This window comes from Solanum verrucosum, unplaced genomic scaffold (genome assembly GCF_900185275.1).
Source record: "Solanum verrucosum unplaced genomic scaffold, falcon-dt-bn FXZP01000259.1, whole genome shotgun sequence".
NCBI classification, from domain to species: Eukaryota; Viridiplantae; Streptophyta; class Magnoliopsida; order Solanales; family Solanaceae; genus Solanum; species Solanum verrucosum.
Window position 1 is genome coordinate 104136 of NW_026019973.1, and position 6778 is coordinate 110913.

Consider the following 6778-nt stretch of genomic DNA (forward strand, 5'->3'; position numbering starts at 1 on the left):
AACCCTCCATTGTTAATCCCTACATTACTAATACATGCATTACTAACCACTGCGTTATTAATTTTTGTACCAAACGACCCCTAAGTTTTTTCTTCACATATCCGCACGTCTTTTATCTTATTTGAACTGTGAGCATCCTCTGTCTGAATTGCTAGACCTTGTCCTGAGCTTCCTGTACCAAGTCTAGTCCTAATACATTAGCCTCACCAACTTCAAACTGTCTGATGAAAGAATGAAATTGCCTATCATACAAGGCTTCATATTGAGCCATCTGAATGCTTGACTGAAAGTCATAGTCATAGGAAAATTTTGCTATTGGTACATAAAGATCTGAAATCAAGAATGCAAACTGTTAACATGTCATCTAATAGTATGCTCAGATTGTCCGTCTGCATCCAGATAAAATATGGAACTAAGATCTAATCATGTATTAAAAAGATTTCCAAAAGCGTGCAGTAAACAGTCATCCTCTGTCAGATATGATGGACTCTGGAACCTCGTTTCAGTATTCACACAATTTCCCATCCTTGTATTAGGTGACCTTGATGTGTTGTACCATTAGAAACTTGGCCTGAACATAAAACAACAATGTCTTTGAGTTTCTCACACTAAATTTGATACTTATATCCTCAAGTTTATACATATCTTAGACCCAAAGGCTACTGTTCTTGCAGTGTTTGAAACACAATTTTGAGGTGATCCTCGTGTTCTTACTCCGTACACAAATATACCGGTATTTACATTGATCCCCTTGTACAAAAAGCAAGGGTGATATTCAAAACTGCAACAACTATTGGGGTATGAAGATACTAAGCCACACTATGAAAGTGTGGGAGATGGTGGTCGAGGTAAAGATGAGGAGGGGTGTGCCTATCTCCAAGAACCAATTTGGGTTCAGGTCAGGGCGGCCAACTACAAAAGTCATCCATCTTATAAGCAAATTGTTGGAGTTGTATAGGGATAGGAAGAGGGACCTAAACGTTGTCTTTATTGACCTAGAAAAGGCATCCGATAAAGATCCTAAGGAGGTTCTACGTAGGTGTTTGGAGTCTAGAGGTGTATGTGTGGCATACATTAGAGTAATTAAGGACATGCACGATGGAGAAAAGAGCCAGGTAAGAACAGTTGGAGGTGACTCAAAACACTTTTCGGTCATGATAGGGTTGCACTAGCGATCACCCCTAGCCCATTTTTATTTGCCTTAGTGATGGACGAATTGACGCAACATATTCAAGTGGATGTGTTTGGTGTGTGTTATTCGCAGATGACATATTATTGATTGAGAGACCCACGGTGGATTTAATGATAGGTTAGAAGTTTGGAGATAGACCCTAGAATCCAAAATTTTCAGGTTAAGCCAGGCTAAAATTGAGTACTTGGAGTCGAAGTTCAAATGAAGTATCACATGAAGTGGAGGAGGAATTGAAGTTCAATAAACAAGTCATACTCAAGAAAAGAAGTTTCAAGTACCTTGGGTCGCCTCCACCTCTTCTTCATGCAATAGAGTGGTGGTTAGACCTACACAGTTGTATGGGGCAGAGTGCTTGCCTGTCAAGAACGCACACGCTTAGATGGATGTGTAGGCATACTAGGAGTGACAGGATTTGGAACGAAGATATACAAGACAATGTAGGAGTGACCTCCGTGATGGACAAGATGAGGGAAGCAAGGATGAGATAGCTCGATCATGTGAAGAAGAGGTGTGGGGAAGCTCCAGGTAAGTAGGTGTGCGAGTTTGGCTATAACAGATTTTTAGAAGTGGTATAGGTAGGTCGAAGAATATTTGGGGAAGGTGATTAGATGGGACATGACACATCTTCAACTTACGGAGGACATGACGAAGGTTTGGCGGTCGAGGATTACAATATAAGGACAGTAGGTAGCCGTGTGTTGTAGTACTTTTACAAGGAATAAGGAGGGAGTTATCCTTCTCATCTTCTCTTAAAAGTGAATAAAATACTTTTTTTTGTTTTTAACCTTATAAAAGTGCATTTTTGAATGAAAAAAAAGTCGCAATATATTTAACCTCAGTCTCGACAGTTTAGTCGCGGTTTTCATGTTTGTTGCTTCTTGACTTCAGGTAAGTGTTCTTTCTTTCCTCCTCTTCTTTTCTTCTGCTCTGTTTTGCAGTCTTGTTCTGTTCTGTTTTACTATACCAACATTGTTGTTTCTCTGCTCTGTTTTGCTGATTATTTTTCTTAACAGTGATTATATATTGTTACAGTGATTAAAATATAGTGTTGATTATGTTTCTTTGATCTTAAGAGCAATTAACAATGGCTGACCCCGGTTGGAACTATGGGAAACGAACAAGTGAGACCAATAGGAACACAGTTGAATGTAGCTTTTGTAAAAAAGTTACTAATGGCGGAATCTTTCGTTACAAACAACATCTAGTTGGTACTTACAAGTAGGGATGTTCATGGTTATGGTTAAAAAACCAAACCGAACCACGATCCAAACCAAACCGATTAAAAAAATTGATATTTGGTTTGATTTGGTTAGGTTTGGTTTTAAATTTTGAAAAACTGATACTATTTGGTTTGGTTTTGGTTTTACTAAAATATAACTGCAAAAATAATCAAACCGAACAGATCAATTATATATAAAAATTTTATAATTATTTATATATCATTTATAAATAAAATATAAATATTTTGTTAAATTTTAAGTAACTTAAGTTTTTAACTTTACCATTTTCTCAAGCCCAACACTTAAGTTTTAGTCCATCTATTACAATCTTAAGTCCAAGTCCATCAAAATTCATTATTTTAGTCTTTACCTACCATACCTTTCATAAGATAGTTACATCTTCTCTTAATTGAATCACTTTGTTCATGTAATAATAACTTTAGTATTGTTTAATTGCTTAATTGAACCGACAATAGCTTTCTAGTGGATTGCTCATGTACTAGGTGTTTGTGTCTATCAAAATACGTATGTCCTCAAAAATTTATTACTGTCAAACTGAAAAAACCAGAAAAACTGAACCAAACCGTCAATAACCAAACCAACGGTTAATTTTTTAGTTTGGTTTGGTTTGGTTTTAGATATTTAAAAAACCGACTAGATTGGTATGGTTTTGGTTTTAACCAATAAACGATTCAAACTGAACCACGAACACCCCTACTTACAAGGACGTCTCACGGTGTGAAAAATGCCCGGATGGTGTAAGGGAAGAAATGAAAAAATATGTTGATGAAAAAAGGGAGCTAAAACATCGGGTTTATTTCAACAGAATGTGACTAATATTGATGATTAGTACTATCTCTGATCAACTAGCAACAGTGTTTGGTGAGTTCTCGTCTTTTCGAGGAAACCCATGTGTTTCTTTTAGTCATTTACTTTCAATTCTCAGACATTGGAGTTAGCTAGGGACTTGTCTTAGCAACTCATATTAGTAGAGACTCTTCAGACAGTCAGTTTAGATTCAGCTATGTGAACTGAAATATTCATCTATTGATATTTTTAGACTACTAGTAAAATTACCCGCGCGAATTTATAAAATAAAACTTAAAATCTATCAGTCATTAAAACTAAAACACTATATTATCTTACATATAAGATTACATAGTAACAAACATTAATTATGTAAAGGAAAATGAAAATTATAACTTCTTATCATTTATCTCTAATAACATAAGCATAAATTAATGACTGTAAAAATACATATTAGGATCTGTAACATAAGCATTGGTGTTAGTGAGCTACTCAACAGGAGCAAAGTACACGAATATTTAATTGTGCAGAAGAAGAAGAAAAAGAAGAAGAAAAAGTTCAGAATTTTCGTTGTTTTAAAATGAGAGGAAATCCCTCTATTTATAGATAACAAAGAGTAGTGTGAACAAATGTTTATTGTGTCTTATCGGAAAAGTTACAACTATTTGGAAAAGTTGCGACCCTTAGGAAAGGTCATAATCTTTCATAAAAGTCACGACTTTTCATAAGAATCACAACTTTTCATAAAAGTCCAACTTTTCATAAAAGTCACAACTCTTCATTAAAGTCGCAACTTTTCATAAAAGTCCCAGCTTTTCATGAAAGTCACAATTTTTCATGAAAGGGGAAGGTTAGTTTTGGAAATAAATAAATTAAAAAGGAATCCTAGTTTGTGGTGGCACCACGTAGGTGGGCCTAGGGTTCTCTTATATATATATATATATATATATATATATATATATGATTTCAGTTCAATTCCGCATCCAGTTATCTTCTATTGCTATTACATGTTGATTCTTAGTGTCATTCCTGATCATGAGGTTAGCTTGGGGTCACTTGTGGCTCTAAGCATTGTGAAAAGACTAGGGGGTAGTCTTGGATCGTGATAGTTTGATTCTTGTGTGAAGCACCTAAATGTACTCCAAGATAGGTAGTCGGAAGGGCCCCAACCCTACAATTCAAAATTTTTGAGTGAGTGATCTAATGTTGTTCAACTTATCGAAAAGAATAATCTCAACTTCCTCAAATTGATTTTGAGGTCTGATACTGGCTGAAACCAAGTAAAGACTTGGCTTAATAACCAGTGTTATCAAAGGCGAAAAGCGCCAAAAAGCTCTAAGGTTTGTAGGGACTTTAAGCGCAAAGCGCAAATAAAGTGTGGGCTTTAGTAAAAAAGGCCGCAAAGGGAGAAAAGAAAACAAATATATTTGTTTAGTCCAAGACTAATAATTATAAACATGAATGACAAATATATGACCAAAGAAATTGAAAAAAAATTATGATGAAGTAAAATATCAATTATTTAGTGTCACTTCTTCATAAGAGGCTCATTGGCAAGGAAACTTTTGCCTTAGAACCTTGATGACGACACTGAAGCGCACATAAAGCGAGGCGAAGCACTCAACACGTTTTGAGCCTCACTTAAGGGCTTAAGCGCGCCTTTGATAACACTGTTAATAATCCAACTAGGCCTCAGTTGCATCATAAAAAATCAAGGTATCATCCGTAAATAACGAATGAGACACTAAGAACCGCAACACTAAAACCCTTTAAGTAACTTCATAAAATAGCTCTATCATCATCCTACTTAATGCTCACATAAATAAGATAAACAACATTGATGATAAGTGATCCCCTTGTCTTAAACCCCTCGGACTCCCAAAAATCCCGCATTGGTCACTATTCACCAACATAGAAAATCTCACCGAAGAGATGCAAAAATTAATCCATTTCCTCCTCTTTTCCCCAAATCCCATTCGAAACATAATAAAATCTAGGAATTTTCAGTTCACATGATCGCAGACCTTTTCCAAATTTGAATTTTGGATTTTCCAAATTTGAATTCTATATCCACAGCAGAAGCAACTCCAAACCAACACCTCACTACTACTTTCATTTTTCAATTAATTAACGGCTAAGCAATTCCATAAACTGAGCTTTCCTTAACCAGCTGACCTTACTTCGTAACCTTAGCCTCCCTATCTTTATAGTTTTCTAGTTCAACTAAGTGACTTAATTTCCCAAATTTTTAGGGTAAAATTGATTTTTGAAGTTCACCTCCCGGAAAAAGTTATTCCTGCCCAAACTCCACTGCGCCTTCCAGACTTTAAAGCATACGGCAAAAAAGAATAACAATGAATAACGGAAAAGCGAAGATCGAGAAGAAAAGTTCGGGAAAGCAAAAGAAAACTCAAAATCAGATGCGCTGCACGAGGGGGTTTCGGAAGCCAATTTTGGTACAATTTTACTTTTTTATTTTTTATTTTGAAAATACACTCGTTTTTGCATTTGATATATCTAGATACATATTGAAGAGTTAGATCTATGAACTTATCTTGTTTTCTTTATTTAACATTTTTTCTTAGTTTAGAGATTATTTTTCTAATCTAGTCTTGGAAGTGTCGGTGACATTTCCCTAGGGTGAAACAGAAAGATTGGTAAACTCAAACTTACTCAAGGCCTCTGAGATGAATAGATCAATAACTTAGGAACGATTTCATTTTTTTTAAGAACAGACACTCTCCCATTCAGAATACTTTGAGTTCTTAGAATATCAACCCTTTCCTTTTTGAACATCATCTTTTCCACCTTCTTATTTTTGCTTGATGTACCTGGTTCCTCTTCACACTCAAAAATTTCTTCATCAGAAAATTCTCCAGTAGGAACAAAGGGTTTAAACATTTGAAGTGTTTTTTAGAGAAGAGAAAAGAGGGTTTTGAAAATTTCTAATTTTTGGAAGGGGATTTGAATTTTCTGGGGAGATGAAAAGAAATATGAAGTATAAAGGAAGTGAAATGGTGTATTATGTGAAAGGAAGTGTCATTTTCATATTCAAATGATGGGACAACAGTCAGATTTCTGAATGACAGACATGTGGCGATCACAATAATTCTCATGCATAATTCAAAATGCAATGTTAAGAGTGCTAACCTTCTAGAATGGACCGGGTCCCTCTCTCTAATTGCCTAGATTTGTCCTGACTTCCCTTTTTCTTCAGCATTTTTTCCATGTGTGCATACCTACAAAAGGTATAAGACTGAATTTGCTAAAACATACATAACTGAAAAACAAGGATACCTGCTCCATTTGCATAGTCATGAGAGGTTTGATTGCTTCAGGCAGGATCCATTCAATCAGGTTTCACCACCCCCATCTTCAGTTTTATTATCTCGACCTGGTCTTCTAAGAGCTTTAACCTGCTATTTTATCCACAAGAGTTAAGTACATCAAGTTGCACCTGCTACATACTTTGCCTTAGTTGTTGAAAGAGCAACTGAATCTTGCCTTTTAGTTCCCCATGAATGAGAGACCAGCCTAGAAAATAAAGGCATTCCTAAGG